Raw genomic sequence first — 18811 nt, forward strand, 5'->3', positions numbered from 1 at the left:
TAGTTGTTAGTACCTTTTTCAGACCACTCCTTTAAGTACAACATGTAATTTTGTTGGCCTTTATTATCTGGAGATTACTTTGTTAATTTGCTGTGTTTTAATTTTTTCATATCTAGTTAGGAAGAACTCTCTTTGTTTGAGAGTAATTAAATTTTATCAAGGCAAATTAAGGACAAGCTTATGGCCTTATAGCTTATGTAAAAGTCATCCTAGACTGCTTACTAAAATCTAAATTAAATCCCTTTTTATTTCTTCACTGGGAAGACTTTGTTAACGGAATTTATGTTCTTGATTAATTTTAGCTTTTAGCTTTTTTACTCTCTTTATAAGGGACCGATTTTAGAAGTCAAAATATTAAGCCTGAAATATAACAAATCTCCAAAAGGTCTTACTCAGGATATATTTGATAAATTCTCTTCCTTGTTGCTAAATGTATCCTGTTGCCTTGAAAGAAATAATACACCTACCTCTATAGGGAGCAAATTTCTCTTCAGGGAGTATTTTACCCATTCAAGTTCACCATAGGTCAGGTTAAGAACAGCACTAGTATAATTCATATTTCTACCCACAGACATCCTTAACTGCTTCAGGATATGGGATGAATTAGGAAGAATATACACATTAGGCACAGTATATGCCACACAGCAACCACCTGCATGGGTTGCCATTATGTTTAAGCCACACAGATTGGCCTGTGAGTCATCAGATCGAGGTACCAGCAGAGGCTTGCACTCATAGTCTGCACAGTTTACTAGCAGAGGATGTATCTGAGAGCTTTTGAAAGTTCAAGTAACTCAAGTGATAGGTAATAGGAAAGCAGCATTTTTTCCTCCAAGAATAATATATTCCAAATCAGAGAAATAAAACTTTCCCTAATGAGCAACTGTATTTGTTTTTCACTCTTACACTGATCTTAAAGCACAGGTCTCAATCCAGGGGCTTGAAGGTGTTCATTGCTTCCCCTAACACATTTGTCATTTATCAGTAGAAAATTGACCTCCCTCTGGATGGCCAGACTTATATTCATGGCCTTGTGGAGATATGAAATTCGATGCATGTTTATCATTGAATTAGGAAAAAGAAGCATCCATGGGTTTTGCATAAAGGCTTAGGAGATCTTATCCTCAAGTGAAGTGCATGACTGATGCCACAAGCATGTCCCAGCAAACATCTCAAGGTGGCTGTACGAGGCGGCATGCTGTCTCGTCTGCCTACTCTGGGTGGGCGCTAAAACTCCAACAGTTGTAGCAGATCCAGATACTGTCAGATGTCATGATACCTGGAACGGTTTTAGATTGGAACTTTATGAATATGACAAATTTAAAACTAAGAAATAACTATGTATGTAGATTACTACAGAGTTAACTTACATGAGAGTAACTGCAAAAGGTCTTGAATAGGATTATGAGTTCCCTTATTTAGTAAGGAATTAATTTTTTTAACAAATAAAACATCCTTATATACTTTTTGGGTCTAAATTTCTAAGTTGTTTTATACATTTTAAAACTATCTAGATTCTACTGATTCTCTTTTGTGCGTTTAAGTTGTTCTTTTCCTGGAAAAAATAATATAACTTTCTTTAAGGACCTGCCGTATTTGCGGGACTGTTCTAAATTCTTTATGTGTACTAACTCAGGTTTCTTTCTTCTCTCAGGGCCTCTATTTTCCAGGACATTTTCTGAGTTAGTCTATAACTGATTGGTGTCAGACTGTAGAGGCTGTCTTATCAAGAAGGAGTTTGCTTTCCCACAGTCTTCCTTACTGAAGTGGGTTGTGAGTTAGCGATTGTCCAGGAATGGCTACTCTGCTTGTGTGGCTTTGAAATCTGTGTATTTCTTTGATTATATACTGCATGCTGACCTCAGAAATGAACTTCTAAAAGGTAACTTCTAGAATAGGATAAAATTGGAATAGCTTTGCCCACTGCCCACAAACATGGAAAAAAAAATATACCCCCTCTATGAAAGGTCAATAATAGATTAATAGAGCTCTGTGAGAAAAATCAAGATTGCCACTGCAGAATATTACAATTGTAATCTGTTGCCAGCTACTCATGGTTTATTTTGTGCTCATTATTGTACAGGGTATATATGTACTTTGATACCTGATTTAGTTATGATATCTAACTGGTTCATTTTTCATTTCCCATTTCTCAGATGCATTTTGCATAGACAGGATTCTGGATAACAGTTTCGCCCAGTCTCTTACCGTAAACCACACTATTGATGTGTAGTAGTTTACTGTCTTTGGAAGGATTCTGTGCTTGACAATAGGGCTTTCAATTTATAATCTGTGTATCCTCTTTAGCACCTAGTTCAGAAATAATGTAATTATTATTTTTAAATTATTAACATTTGAGTCTACTAGTCTAAATGCTTTATATCCTTTATCCTCTTAATCCTCACAGCACTCCTGTGAGGTAGGTACTGTTCTTAATACAATTTGACATATGATCAAAGTCTGATTTGATCATATTAAATAATTCAACCATTTAGAGTTTAAAAGCAGGTCTGCTGATTCTGGAATCTGGTCTTCACCATGATCATCGTGTCTTATACATAGTGTTCATGCTAACAAAACAAAACATGATGATTCACTTGTTAGATGAAGGTAAATCTTAACATTCTCTCTCATGGTCATGTAAAATGATTAAGGAGGAAAATGGAGAAAAGCAAAAGAAATCGTTGGTCTTCAGCCCTAGGAGAGCTCTTATAGGTTTTCCAGGGTGGATGTAAACACAGCTGAGCAGTTGAAAGTACTGCTTTTAGCCAAGAGAATGTGGTTTGAGTTTCAGCACCTATCATACTGGCTTATATTAAGAAGACACTCGGTAAGACATTGACCTAAATCCAAATGTGTTCACCAGGACAGCTAGCCTTGGTTTGAAGGGAAATGTAACAGAATTACCTAACCTTAGTATTATCATTTTATGGTTTGCATCTACTTTTGGAACCCCAATAAATATTGCTTGTGGAATAGCTAACGGTAATGCCACCAAGCCACTCATACCCCATGGTTTTAGAGGTGCTACTGTGTTACCAAATAGCTCACCATCCTTTTACTTCTCCAGTCTTCACTATAGTCCATCCTATAGATTAGACAGGTATTATTATTCAGTTTAGGAACAAACACTAATCCGTTTAGTAGTTTAGAAATTTGATTCTAATAGTTTTGAAAATTGCCAAGTAAGAGGGGTATCAACTAGTTTGCACTGTACTTTGTTCTGGGAGAATTAACTTCAGTGAGCCTTTTATCTTGCAGATGCAGATATAGATGCAGATAGATTTTCAGAAAGCTCTGGGCTATAAAAATCTAACCCAAATGCTGCTATTTCCAATGGATATGTTGAGCTCTATTTAATTTTATAATTTTATATTTGGGGATTCCATAATGCTATAAACCCAATTCTATCATTGGGATTTTTAGCAAAACTCTACCCCCCACCACACACACACTCCCAGTCTTTATTTAGACCTCCTTAAAATCAAGAATACCGTATTCTTGGAAGGTTTGTGTCTTTTTTGTCTAGCTAGTTATTCACAGGATTCTGGGAGCTGAGGCAAGGCTACGACAGCAGGAGTTACATGTCTCATACTTCCTCTCCCCTCTTCCCCCAGTGTGAATTAAGCTGTGACCAGAAACTGACCTGGGGTTTATGCTCTGCTGCCTGGACTGATAGGTTGGTAACCCGAATATGTGCTAGCTAAGACAGAAAAATCCGGATATTGAGAAATAGAGGGAAAAATTGTGATGATCTCTTCTAGGCTTTTGTGGTCAAATTACACACAAGTGGGGGCTGGATGGATAGGTGGGGTCTAATCTCAAGGAAACATTTAGTATTACTGACTATCATCTTGGCTTCAGTAAAACAAGTCTGACTTCACCTAAAACAGAAACAAGGAAGACTCCCAATAGTTGGACTTAGGCTGGAGTTTGGAAGTGCTTGAGGATTCTTAGTTGTAGGGTTGAACTGGTCTCTATGAAGCCAGAAGCTGGGGGAGCTGGACAGGGCCTCTGCAGTCCAGCTGGGTTTGTGGGTCCTAAAAGTAACCAGCACTGATCACAGCTGTTGGTTACTCTGCATGAGACTGCAGGTCTTCAGAGACCATCCTGAAGTCACTGACTGGTGGCAGTTGTGCTGAGAAGAATTAGTGAGGGCCGAGCCTTCCCTGGAGCAGGAGAAGGAGGTATCAGTGGGATCACCTCTCTCAGACCCAGTATCTTAGGAGCTGGCAGGATGAAAAAGGAGAGTCGCATACCCACACCTGAATAGTTAATCATTGTGAATCAAGCTGCCTAATTGTCTAGAATATGACCTGTCCTCCTACCTTGCCAAATCTATTGTTCTCTTCATAACAACCTGGAAGACCAGTTCAAATTTAGACTTCTCTTCCCTCTCCTCTGGCTGCTGCCCACAACCCATTCCCTTCTCTTCCCATGATGGCTCTGTCCCATATGAGGTGGGGTCTTACTCACCCATATGTGGATATCCCAGGCCAATCTCCGAACAGCCACCCTCAAATGTTCCTTGAGCCTGTAGGGTATGCCATCCTATGTTCATGCTTCAGGACAAAGGGCCCAGGATGGAAGCCTGAAGTTGTTCTGGGCAGGATATTCTGGCGTCTCTGGGACCCAGAGTATAGTCCAGAAAAGGGCAGGTAGGCCCAGTGGCAGAACACGGGGTAGGATGTGTCTGGAGGAAGGTCAGAACAGGCACCCTGCCCAGTTCTAAGAGCAGGATGCCAGTAAAGGACAGTTTTCCAAAATGGCTACATTGTATGTGTAAGCAGCAGCAAAATCAACAGTGGGATGGACAGAGAGCAAGAGAGAGGAGGAGGAATGGAGAGGGAGAGCAGAACAGAAGAAAGCTAAAAGGATCCTGCTAGAGATCACGAGACCCCTGAGTAACTCTCAGTAATAGGTGGAGTGGAGTGATACTGAGAGGGGCTCACTGTAAGCAAATCCACCACAGAAAGCTTCAACTGTGGAATTATAATTTGGAAATAAAGGAGTATATCAGTTGAAATAGATTACATCAGACTTGAAGGATTCGATTTGATCAACAGAGTGCCTGAACAATGATTGATGGAGGTTCATGACATTGTGGACTTCCCTGGTGGCTCAGATGGTAAAGCATCTGCCTACAATGCAGGAGACCCAGGTTCAGTCCCTGGGTTGGGAAGATCCTCTGGAGAAGGAAATGGCAACCCACACCAGTACTCTTGCCTGGATAATCCCATGGACGGAGGAGCATTGTAGGCTACAGTCCACGGGGTCACAAAGAGTCGGACATGACTGAGCGACTTCACATGACATTGTACAGGAGGCCATCCCCAAGAAAAGAAATGTAAAATGGTTGTCTGAGGAGGCCTTACAGATAGCTGAAAAGGAGAGAAGTGAAATGCAAAGAAGAGGAAGGATATACCCATCTGAATGGAGAGTTCCAAAGAATAGCAAGGAGAGATAAAAAAGCCTTCTTAAGTGATCAATGCAAAGAAATAGAGAAAAACAATAGAATGGGAAACACTAGAGATCTCGTCAAGAAAATTAGAGACAGCAACAGAATATTTCTTGCAAAAATAGGCACAATAAGGAACAGAAATGGTATACACCTAACAGAAGCAGAAGACATTAAGAAAAGGTGGCAAGAATACACAGAACTGTACAAAAAAGATCTTCACAACCCAGATAATTATGATGGTGTGATCACTCACCTAGAGCCAGACATCCTGGAATGTGAAGTCAAGTGGGCCTTAGGAAGCATCACTATAAACAAAGCTAGTGGAGGTGATGGAATTCCAGTTGAGCTATTTCAAATCCTAAAAGATGATGCTCTGAAAGTGCTGCACTCAATATGCCAGCAAATTTGGAAAACTGAGCAGTGGCCATGGGACTGGAAAAGGTCAGCTTTCATTCCAATCCCAAAGAAAGGCAATGGCAAAGAATGTTCAAACTACCGCATAATTCACTCATCTCACATGCTAGCAAAGTAATGCTCAAAATTCTCCAAGCCAGACTTCAATAGCATGTGAACTAAGAGCTTCCAGATGTACAAGCTGGACTTAGAAAAGGCAGAGGAACCAGAGATCAAATTTCCAACATCCATTGGATCATAGAAAAAACAAAACAGTTCCAGAAAAACATCTGCCTTATTGACTACAGTAAAGCCTTTGACTGTGTGGATTATGACAAACTGTGGAAAGTTCTTAAAGAGATCAGAATAGCAGATCTGCCTCCTGAGAAACCTATATGCAGATTAAGAAGCAACAGTTAGAACTGGACATGAAACAACAGACTGGTTCCAAATTGGGAAAGGAGTACATCAAGGCTGTATATTGTCATCCTGTTTATTTAACTTACATGCAGAGTACATCATGCAAAATGCTGGGCTGGAGGAAGCACAAGCTGGAATCAAGATTGCTGGGAGAAATCTCAATAACCTCAGATATGAAGATGACACTACCCTTATGGCAGAAAGTGAAGAGGAACTAAAGAGTCTCTTGGTGAAAGTGAAAGAAGAAGTGAAAAAGCTGGCTTAAAACTCAACGTTCAAAAAACTAAGATCACGGCATCTGGTTCCATCACTTCATGGCAGATAGATGGGGAAACGATGGAAACAGTGAGAGTCTTTATTTTCTTGGGCTCCAAAATCTCTGCAGATGGTGACTGCAGCTATGAAATTAAACCCTTGCTCCTTGGAGGAAAAGCTATGACCAACATAGACAACATATTATAAAGCAGAGATTACTTTGCTGACAAAAGTCAACATAGTCAAAGCTATAGTTTTTCCAGTAGTCAAGTATGGATGTGAAAGTTGAACCATAAAGAAAGCTGAGTGTCGAAGAATGGATGCTTTTGAACTCTAGTGTTGGAAAAGACTCTTGAGAATCCCTTGGACTGCAAGGAGATCAAACCAGTCAATCCTAAAGGAAATCAGTTCTGAATATTCATTGGAAGGACTGATGCTGAAACTGAAGCCCCAATACTTTGGCCACCTGATGGGAAGAAGTGACCCATTGGAAAAGCCCCTGATGCTGGGGAAGACTGAGAACAGGAGGAGAAGGGGACAACAGAGTATGAGATGGTTGGATGGCATCACCAACTCAATGGACATGGGTTTGAGCAAGCTCTGGAAGTTGGTGATGGACAGGGGAAGCCTGGTGTGCTACAGTCCATGGGGTCGCAAAGAGTTGGACATGACTGAGCAACTGAGCTGATTGAACTGACTGACATTGGAACAGATTACGTCACATAATTCCTTCATCTCAGTACATCCCCAAATTAGGAGAAAAGAAATTCTAAGGGGCTTTTAAAGGCTTCCACAGTCACATTTGTACTGCACTGCCGAATAATCATTCAGTTCACAAGTCCAACATCATCTGTAACAAGATGAAGAGAATCAGCCTGAAGAGGTAAAGGAGATTTACAGCAAATGTGTTGACGAGAGCTTGGCACAACTTCTTGTTGATACCTGGATGCAAGGGAAAATTCTCACTGCATTGATTTTCTCCAGTAGGTCTTCCTGCATCAGTGATTTTTGCTATTGAGTGAATTGGATTCCTGGTTGTTGGCAGTGTTTTTATGTCCTTTTGATTCCCCATATCTAATTTTCTAACCTGGTGCATTTTTTAATACTAACCACAATGGATTTATACTTTGAGTCAACATCATTAGCCCACTTCCCCAGTACAGGCTTATTGACTTTACCAAGAAACTCTTTGTTTCCTTCTCATGATGAGACGTTTTCTGACCCTTTTGAATGCTGCTTTTCTCATACTGTATGACTAGTCTTATACCGCTGGATCACTCCTATTACATAAATTCTGATACTTTTTAAAAGGAGTCAAGAATGGGTACTGCCTATTGAGCACCTAATTGTACTGGACACCTTTTTCCTTCAGCAATTCTCTGTGATAAAAACAGCAAAAGTAATGGCTAACCTCTATTGAGTACTTACTGTGTATGGCACTGCGCTAAGCTCTGTACATCTGTTTGGTTGCTTGTTGTCATGGGCCCCATCAAGGAAAAGCAATCACTCCCATTTTAGAAATGAAGGTACAGGCAGAGAGCATTATGTAAACTGTTTAAGGCCGCTGATGGTGAAGCTAGGATCTGAACCTCAGTCTGATTCACTCCATGTCCATTTCATTATGCCTGTATTATTTCTCGTATTTTGAAATACAGTAATTTAGTGTGGCTGCTTTTTTCCCAGAAGATATAAATCATTATTGATAGTTATTGTAACATGTGGTTGTTCTGGGACTGTTGGAGCTGAAAAAGGCATTAACACCTAGTCTGATACACTCTTTTTATGGTCAGGAAATAGAAGTTCAGAGGCATTAAGTGACTTGCTGAATGCCTTGCAGTGAGTTGGACAGAACCCTAAGCACTTGTTTTCCAAATTCTTATTCTGGTTTTTGTTTGCTCATTTGTTTTCACAAGCATTTTTAGGAGTTTATAATATGAATTCAATTTGCCAGTTCTGAAGATTTTAATTTGTAATTTTCTCTGTATTATCATTTTTAACCTTCCTGTTCCAACAGTGAAACCCAACATTCTCTAAACACTGAATTATAAGTTCTCAACTAAACATTCAGATACTGAAAAATTCTATATGCAAATGGAATACAACTTTTCATAGGTAAACGAGAAGTAATTTTGCTATTATCAGAAGATTGATGAAATCAAGAATATTTTTAAATGAACAGTTTTTAGGCTTTAAAAGAAACTCTTTATTACTATTATATTTGTAGCCATAGAATTGTGCTGTGAATACATTCGTGCTTCCCAGGTGGTGCTAATGGTGAAGTATCCACCGGCCAATACAGGAGACATAAGAGACCCTAGGTCAGGAAGACCTCCTGGAGTGGGAAATGGCAACCCACTCCAGTATTCTTGCCTGAAAAATCCTGTGGACAGAGGAGCCCAGCAGGCTACAGTCCATGGGGTTGCAAAAGTCAGACAAGACTGAGCAACTAAGCATGTACATGATCTATAAAGCAAGGCATAAAGTGTGGCAAAATTTACTTAACCTCATTGAAGGAATGCCAGTTTCCCTACTTCCAACAGTAATACACTTGAATAGAATGGCTTATTGACCACAGAGTGGAAGACTAACATACAGTGACTGAACAATGCACTAGATTAAATAGTGAATTAATATCCATCAGTAGTTCAGCCTTGATTTCCAAGTATGCTGCACTTCTACCACACCATTATTAGGCAATAATTGCTGTGTCAGAGAAAGCAACGGGGATGATCCATACTTCTTTCCATTCTCAAGGGTGAATATGCCATACGGAATTCAATAAGGGGCAAAAGGGTTAAGTTCAGAAGAAAACAGTTCATCAAAAAAAAAAAAAAAGGATATGAGAAAGACCACACACGTTTTCAAAGTAGCATCTGGTTTATTAGTCAATGTTGCTCAGGCATGATATCAGAATTCTTTCATGCCAAGAGCCAGAAAACTCAAAGGTAACATTAAGAGCCAGCTGCTAACTTCAGGTTATTATATGCCTGATAGCAGGAGCAGTAGAATAATTAAGTGGTTTCACTACCAACCCATCGACCAGACCACTTCTCTACATGTCTGTCTGTCCACTTGCTGTATACTGTAATTGTGCACGCTTTTGTATGACAAATGTGTGACATTCAGTATTTAGTCAGTTTTAACCTTGAGGATAATGACAAAACATCAGTTATGCGTACATCTTTAAAATTTTGGTTGAACCAATTGGGTAATAGCCAAAGCAATTTTTCATGAAGTTGCCATATTTTTCTGTTTAGAAATTTTTGCAATTTGTGTCTGTCAGGAAAATAACACAACACTATATTTCTGTGGATATGTGTGCCATGTTCTGGAGATGTTAATATCCCAAAATAATTGCAAGACAGTATAAGAACAATACAGTGTCCTGACACTTTAGTCAGAAACAGTATAGAGATATGTGGTCTGAAGTTTTAGAGAAATCACAGTCCTAAAATACCACTTATTTGGCTTAATTGTAGGCATTGAAGAGGATCTCAGTGTAAAGTAGTGGAGAGTTGAAATTAGAAGAAAACTTAAGCCAGAAGCCTTTTAACTTGCTGAGAAAAGTTGTTATTAGGTTGTTAACTCCCAACCTGAATTTCCCACCACAAAATCTATACCTGCCCACAGGTCCTCGCGTCTGCCTTCAGCTTCGCTGCTGTCACAGTGGGAGAAAGATCACCCTTCCTACCTTCAACCAACTTCATCCATGTGCCCAGTGAATCCTGTTCCCAGTCTCCTCCTGTGGAACTTGGCAGTAGTGATCATCTCCTCTCTCCACTCCAAATTCTCACACTCATTCCCTTCAAACAATTCTTCCCATCAGCTTTCCTTTTGACACATTGAAACATGCCTAAGTCATGTTTATTTTCAAGCACACAGCCACACACACACGCACAGGACCCCCCACACACACACAGTCACACACACACAGCATTCTCTTGTCTTAATCTCTTTCACAGCCAAACTTTGTGAACCCTGTTTTCTCAGTTTTTCTCATTCCCTGTTCACTTGCTTCCTTTTAGGAAATATATTAAAATATTTCAAATCTGTCCATGTTTCCCAAACTGTTCCAGTCTGAATCCCACTCTGCCTAAATTACTCTTGCTGGGGCAACCAATGACCTTCGTGTTGCTAATACCAATGGCTGTGTTCAACCTGTATCCTATTTGCCATCTCAGTGTTCCCAAAGAATTGGACAGGACTGAGCGACTAAGCTGCACGCAATTCAGCACAACTAACTGGTAGCCTCCTCCCCAGATGAATGTCACCCTCTTCTCCTGTTGCTTTTCATCTTCTCCACCTTTCCTTCTTCCTCTCCTTTAGCATCTGTTATCCTCCTCTACACATGTATAATTATTTTTTAAATTTTTATTGAAATAGAGTTGATTTACCATCAACTGTATTTTCAGATGTACAGCAAAGTGACTCAGTTACACTTATCTATTCCTTCTTAGATTCTTTTCCATTATAGTTTACAAAATACTGAATATAGTTCTCTCTGTGCTATACAGTAGGTCTTTGCTGTTTATCACACACACACACACACACATATATATATATATATTTAATAATTTAGGTGCACTGGGTTTTTTTTTTTTTTTTAGTTGTAGCATGTGGAGTCTTTTTTAAATTTTTTTTAGTGTAGCATGCAAAATGAACTCCTAATTTCAGCATGAGGGATCCGGTCCATGTTGTTGCAAATGGCATCGTTTCATTCTTTCTTATGGCTGAGTAAATATCCCATTGTATAGATGCCACATCTCCTTCATCCGTTCTTCTGCCGATGGACACTTAGGTTATTTCTGTGTCTTGGCTCTTGTGAACAGTGCTGCAGTGAACACTGGGATGCATGTATCGTTTCAAATTTTAGTTTTCTCTGGCTGTATGCCCAGAAATGGGATTGCAGAATCCTGTAGTAACTCTACATTAGTTTTTTTAAGGAACCTCCATACTGTTCTCCATAGTGGCTATACCAATTTACATTCCCACCAACAGTGTAAGAGGGTTCCCTCTTCTCCACACCCTCTCCAGCATTCATTGTTTTCTACTCGTGTTTAAGCAGGGGAACTTCGCGGCAAACTGCATGAAGCGTTCATCTTTTTTCTTTCATAGCTCTCACATCCTTGGCAATCTCAAGCTCTTCTATGAGTCACATACCCCTTGTGCACAGACAACTCCCAGCATATATACCAGCCCAAACCAACATTCTGAAATCCAGAACCTTATATCCAATTGACACTTCACCGTCTCTACTTAGATATGGCACAGACAACTGAAACTCAACATGTCTAAGTCTGAACTCATTTTCCCACCCAACCCTTCTTTCTGCCAGTGTTTCCTTTTGAAAAGTGCATCACATACTCCTTGTTGCTTGTGCCAGAAATCAGGGAACAAGGTTGAACCAAAACACAGACAACAGCAAACCAATTGTTCAACATTTATTTAGTGGGTGTATTAGTCTCCTAGGGCCACCATAACAAATTACCACAAACTTGGTGGCTTAAAACGACAGAAATGTATATTCTCATAGATCTGGAAGTAAGATGTCTGAAATCAAGGTGTCAGCAAGGCCACGCTCCCTTTGAAAGCTTCAGGTGGTTAGGGATTGAGTTGCCTCTTCTGCCTCTTCCAGCTCCTGGTGGCCCCAGGCGTTCCTTGGCTGGTGGCTGTGTAACTAGTCCTACTTCTGTCTTCACATGGTCCTCCCCTTTGTCTCTTATAAGGACACCAGTCGTTGGATTTAGGGCCCACTCTAAACCCAGGATGATTTACCTCCAGATCATTCAATAATTACATCTGCAAAAGCCCTGTTTCCGAAGAAAGTCACATTCTGAAGTTTGGACTGGACGTGAATTTCTGGGGACACTATTAAACTTACTACCAGAGAAGTGGAGAGGGACAAATTTCATAACTCTAAAGATGTAGATAGGAACATATTCACTTACTAATTCACTTCCACTGGCCAAAGCAAGAAAATGTTTTAGGGGAAAATAACAAAATCCCTTCACTTTTCAACAGTTTTTGTTCTCCTCAGCCATTTTGTTTTCCTGTGCTCCAAAAACTTAATCATTTTTCATTTTGGTAAATGAGAAAATACTTAAATTCTTATAATAAACAGAAAAACCAATGTATTCCATTAAATAGCGTTAGGCCTAGTTGGTTTTAAGATTTTAACTGGATCAAAGGGTTAATTTTCAGCTGACTGCTCTGAAACAGGTTCCGAGTGTTGTTCAGTCACTAAGTAGGAGAAGCCTGTGCTAATGCAGGATTTTTATTTTTCAGTCTCCGCTCATGGGCACTGGATACTTCAGCACTGTATAGTGGGCTGTGTTTGCACTTTGCTAAGTTACCCAGTGGAGCTGTAAAGCCTTTGAAAGACCAGCATTCTGACACCTGCCCTGCTGTTCCTTCCAGGAACCTTGTCTGTCTGAAGTTATCCTTTTGACATTGCCTTCCCCTCATTCTCTACATCCAGTCGAGTCCATGTTTCTACCTTCTAAATATCTCTCCAATCCACCTACTCCTCTCCACTTTTACTGCTGCAACCCGAGTCCGAGCCACCATTTTTGTCTGCTTGAACCACCTCAATAGCTTCCTAACGGATCACTCCTGATACATCTTTCACAAAGAAACAGCAGAAACTTTTCTAAATGCGAGCTTGGTCATTCCACTCACGTTTCAGTACCATCCCATTCCTTTATTTTAGAGGCTGAGCTCTTTACCAAAGCCCTCGTGGCACACTGCTTCTGTACCATCCCATTCCTTTATTTTAGAGGCTGAGCTCTTTACCAACGCCCTCGTGGCACACTGCTTCTGTACCATCCCATTCCTTTATTTTAGAGGCTGAGCTCTTTACCAACGCCCTCGTGGCACACTGCTTCTGGACCCTACGACTCTGTAGCTTCTAGAGGCTGAGCTCTTTACCAAAGCCCTCGTGGCACACTGCTTCTGTACCATCCCATTCCTTTATTTTAGAGGCTGAGCTCTTTACCAACGCCCTCGTGGCACACTGCTTCTGGACCCTACGACTCTGTAGCTTCATCTCTTAGTACACATGTTCTACAGAACCGTGTTCCTTCATGGAGCCAGTCTCTCTCTAACCCACCTCAGGGCCTTCACACATGCTGTTCCCTTTGCCTGGTATATTTCTTAAGAATTTAAAAGCACGGGCCTTGTACTGCATTAGAGATCCTATTCTATTTATGAGCTCTATGACCTTTTGTCAATCTTTGAACTTCTGTAAGCCTTACTTTCTGCATTTAAAAAAAAAATGTGTATGGAACAGTCTTATGGACTCTGTGGGAGAGGGAGAGGGTGGGAAGATTTGGGAGAATGGTATTGAAACATGTAAAATATCATGTATGAAACGAGATGCCAGTCCAGGTTCAATGCACGATACTGGATGCTTGGGGCTAGTGCACTGGGACGACCCAGAGGGATGGTATGGGGAGGGAGGAGGGAGGAGCGTTCAGGATGGGGAGCACATGTATACCTGTGATGGATTCATTTTGATATTTGGCAAAACTAATACAATTATGTAAAGTTTAAAAATAAAATAAAATTAAAAAAAATAAAATACATTTAAATTAAAAAAAAAAAGTAACATTCTCAAAGTTGGTGTAGGGTTCAAATATGAAAATGAATTAAATTTTTCCAAGTTACATAGTACTATATAAATCCTAGTTATAATTAGTACCATTATTCTAATAGCACTATCCAGTTGAAGACCTTGAATCTCACTTTAAAGTACAAGTTAAGGACAATGTTAACTTGACAGAGTTGGATCACTATGTAAGTGCTTGCAGAAGACTTCTTTAAAAAAATTAAAATTGATTGTGTTCTACATATGTGCCTATTATAATAATTCGTCAAGCATGCGTTTTTCAAGCCTTTTTGGGGACAAGTTCCAAAGTAGCAGAACCCAAATTAAAGTTTTATGTCATATAAGGGAAAATGAAGTGATTTCCTATACAGTTTTTTGTGCAATAGGGTGACCAATTTATTTTATCTTGGTTGGCCTGAAATTTTGGAGTCTCAGCACCAAAAGTTTCACATTCCAAGGACTCCCACCCAGGTCTCCCGCATTGCAGACAGATGCTTTACTGTCTGAGCCACCAGGGAAGCCCAGTTAATCACCCCAGTGTACCACTAATGTTCTTGATGTTCCTTCTACCTGCAAGAAAACCCTTTCTGTGCCTCAGCCAAGACTCCCATTCCTTCCTGATTGTATATTCGGGATTGCCTAACACACGTGAAAATGGTAGAGTCAGTGGAGGGGTAATACTGCCTGATTTGGTCTCTTTCAAAGCCCTGACAATGCGAGTGATGCTTGCGGCTTAAGAGTCTAACCTTGGAGAGTTGTGAGCAAATGATGTGATCTGATAGCAAACCCTGGGTTCTGTAGCAACCACAGGGGCCAAGATGGCATCCTATTCTGTGGAAGCAAATACTCAGGGTGAGGAATGGGGACTTCCCCACTCCTAGGGATACATGGGAATTCTCCCAGGGATTCTTGCAACTGAGCAGGCCAGGCTTGTCAGCTATAACTCTTTCAAGTCTTGGGTACCCCAGAGATGTTAAGCAGTGCAAATTAAGGCTATGCTGTACTTGTTCTGCTGGGTACTACTCTGCTACCCACTAACCATGAGATATCTCATGAATGCTGGGTGCTGGGGATCTCACCGGGGGAGAGAGAAATGGGCTTAAGAAAGGGGAAGGACTGCTCATGTCACAAAATCACCGTCCTAAAGTTCGGCCCCAGAAGAGGGCAAAAGGCAAGGTTCACTGTCCCAGTGGCCATTAAGAGAGCTGGAGCAGAAGCCTGCCATGGAGGTCCTTAGGGGAAAGACAGTCTCCCACCAGTGTCACACTCATGCATGAGTCTTCATGCCCTGCCTGTCCAGAAAGCAAGACATTTATAACTCTAGTGCTCAGTCTTCTCAGTTCTCTTCACAGCCATCTACTAGGTACATACTATCACTTTTGAAACCCAGAATCACCATCTTTCCAGCTCCCGCCCTTTCCCAATGGCTTCCCTCTCCTGGGTGGCATCTCCTCTTTAATAAAATGTTTTCTCCCCTTATAGGCTTCCCTGCTGGCTCAGATGGTAAAGAATCTGCCTGCAATGCAGGAAACCCAGGTTTGATCCCTGGGTCAGGAAGATCCCCTGGAGAAGGGACCCCAGTATTCTTGCCTGGAGAATCCCATGGACACAGGAGTCTGGTGGACTACAGTCTATGGGGTCACAAAGAGTTGGACATGACTGAGTGACCAACACTTTCACTTTTTCACTCTTTTCTCCCTTTACATTTGCCCTTTTAAGAGAAGCCATCCATGTCAGTGATTGGCTTGTGATTTCCTGTCTCCATTCATATTATGACCGCTTCATCTCCTAAAGAAAAGAAAGCAGCCTTCAGTGCACTCTCTGGCTAAGTGCCCCTTTGGGTAGGGCTCACATTATATCTTAAGTAAATTATTGATAGAAAAACTGGAAGCATGGCTATAACGAAAACATCAGAATGAATCCCAGGTTTTTGTAACAGAAGGACTGACGTATTGTTGTCATGTTTTTGTTTGTTTTTTGTAGTCAAAACATGGGATTCTTTTGTTCTTTCTGATCATGAACACCCTGGGTTGAGATCCAAGTACTAATTTTCTTTACAGTGAAATACGCTAAGAGGATTCAGTAGTGTCCTAGAAAGGGCTGTGACACCACTGTCCTGGAGTCTTATACTTTGTCAGGATTTAGCAATTAGTCTGATGCTATCTGTGGCTGCTGGCTGCTAGTTTGCCTTAATCCACAGTTTAGGCCATCCTTTTGTTTATTTTGGTTCTTTTAAAAAGGCCCTCTTTGTGGTCTTGGGCACTGTAAGTAGATGGAGTGAAACCAGGAGTTAATGTGTAAAGTTTTTCATCTTAAGAGAGTTTTGTTTCAGACTAACTCTGGGTCACATGTGCATGGAATTGAGTTTTTGTTTGGACAGAATGCTTCGGCTTGGAGAGAAAGAACAGGAAGTGGTACATTCCAGCCCCCAGGCAGCAGCTTCTGCTTGTCAAGCCTTTGTGGACAATAAGGTCACAGACATTTAGTAAGGGTGGCTCTGGGAAGTAATTTACAAATTATGCTAAGAACAACAACAACAAAAAGGTTTCTTATTAAACTAAGAATGATATGAGCACGCTGCAGAATCAAGGTTGTAAAATGAGTTTCCTCCAATCCAAGTATCAGGAGACTTCGCCAATTCAAGAGAGACACTTCAAGTGGGAGGGAAACCAAGGACAGAATTGAAATCATCCTCCAGGCAAATTAGTGTCTCCTGGGCAAGAACTTGGAGGAGGAGAAAGTGGGCTGTGAAAGTGGGCAGCCAGCAAACAGAAGCAGAACACTGCTTTTAAGTTTCAGCCACGAAGCAACCATGGCGGGCAAAAGTGGCTATCAGGAAGTTTGTGCTTTCTAAATAAGGAATCAAACAAAGAAGCCAAAAGACACGGCTGCAGCTATTACAGATGTAACCTGACAAATACATACATTCAGGTTAGAGAAAACGACTGACACCCTCTGGACTTTCCTGAAGCCTGGGATTCACAATTTCTTGGTATTAAGAAATCGTTTCCTGTTTGTTTTAGTCCATCTCTGAGGAGTTCATTCCTCTACTGGCGGGGACACCCTAAATGGGCTAAATCATGGATTGCTGTTCTCATGAGCCCTGACCCCTTTCCTGAATTTAGAAAAGGCAGTGCCAGCACTGGAGAGGAGACTCAGATACCATCTAGTGTCATGATGATGAGTTTGTGGTTAATTTAGCATGGCCCGGTTTCTCACATGGGCCAGATTATATAACCAGACTGTCAGTATCTTCCAAGAAAAGGGATGGTAGATAATGTACTTTCTCACTGTAAGCATACTTCATCATTCTAAAGTTCCATAAAGAATCTGCATATAGCTGAATCGTACATCTAACCAGGCCAAAAAATCTTTCACAGGGTAAAAATGGAAGCTGTCAAGTTTATTACAAAGCACAACTGCTTGGGAAATTAATGAACTCTTATTAATGTTCTTTAAAAAAAAAAAAGGAGAAGAAATAAATCTGTCAAATGAGACTGTTTAAAGACTGAAAATTGTCCAGCTTGCCCTCATTGTGCTCAAAAGATGGTAGCCTGTTCTTTCAGGCACACAATCTCCATCTAGCCTCCCAGCACGTTGCTTTATTATTAGTAATGCCATTTGTGTTTGAGCTAGGAGGAAATCCAATGTCAAATGAAAGGGGTTTCTCCTTTTTATGAATTAGCCTTTCTTTTGCCATGCCATCAAAAAGTGAGTACACTACTAATTTCCCAAATCTTTTCCAGGCTGGCAGTGAATAATTCAAGTAAATCACTGGATGCCTTTATCTCCGAGTGACTCATGCTACTGAGAGCCAGCTTTATGGGTCTGAAACCCAGCTAAGTTCTCACTGCTCCTTTGTCTTCTTACATAGCACAGCTAGGTTTAAGTGAATTCAAAAGTTGTTCTTGAACTATACAACTTGTTAGTATTATATCCTGTAAAATTTTATCTGCCTGCTTGGTTGGATCTAAGTATTTTGCTGATATGATATCTTCTTGGCAATCTGAAATGTAATCTTGACACAATTCTGAAAAGTTGTGACATATTATGGTATGTCCCCTTAATAAAGAACATCTGTTTTATTTTTTAAAGGAAACAACAAAGCTCAGTTCTCATGTTCTCTGATTTTTTTTAAAGATTATATATAATATTTAGGAGAGTGCAGTTAATCACACTTTAATCTAATATTTTAGAAGATAATCTTACATACTCAAAGATGAACTTGCAAAAATAGCAAAGAAGGAAAAAAAAAAATAGCAAAGAAGGGATTCAGCCTTATGTCTTAACTGAAGTAAGGAAATCCCAAACACTTTCTCAAACATGGGAAATACATCTCTGCCCTTATAAAAGAAAAAAAATAGAATTTCATATTGAAACTGTGTGTCTCCTTTTATTAGAAAGATTTAAGGATTTGGAACCTACAGGTTGGAATTCCTAATTAGCAATATTTGTCTCTGAATCAAGGCTTACTTCCTCTGAGTTACATTCTGAAGAGGTAAGGATCCTGCAGGCTTCAGAATCTTACAGAATTTTCCAATGGTTTGAAGAGAAATGTCAGTTTTAAGTGGTTTTCCTCATGTTTGATAAAATCATATTTCGTGAGTAAGCAAGCAATGTGAAGTTAGTACCCCTCCAATCCTTTCATTTTGAAGATCAAAATCAAGTTCAACTGA

The sequence above is a fragment of the Bos indicus x Bos taurus genome, chromosome 2 (genome assembly GCF_003369695.1).
Source record: "Bos indicus x Bos taurus breed Angus x Brahman F1 hybrid chromosome 2, Bos_hybrid_MaternalHap_v2.0, whole genome shotgun sequence".
In the NCBI taxonomy this organism is placed as follows: domain Eukaryota; kingdom Metazoa; phylum Chordata; class Mammalia; order Artiodactyla; family Bovidae; genus Bos; species Bos indicus x Bos taurus.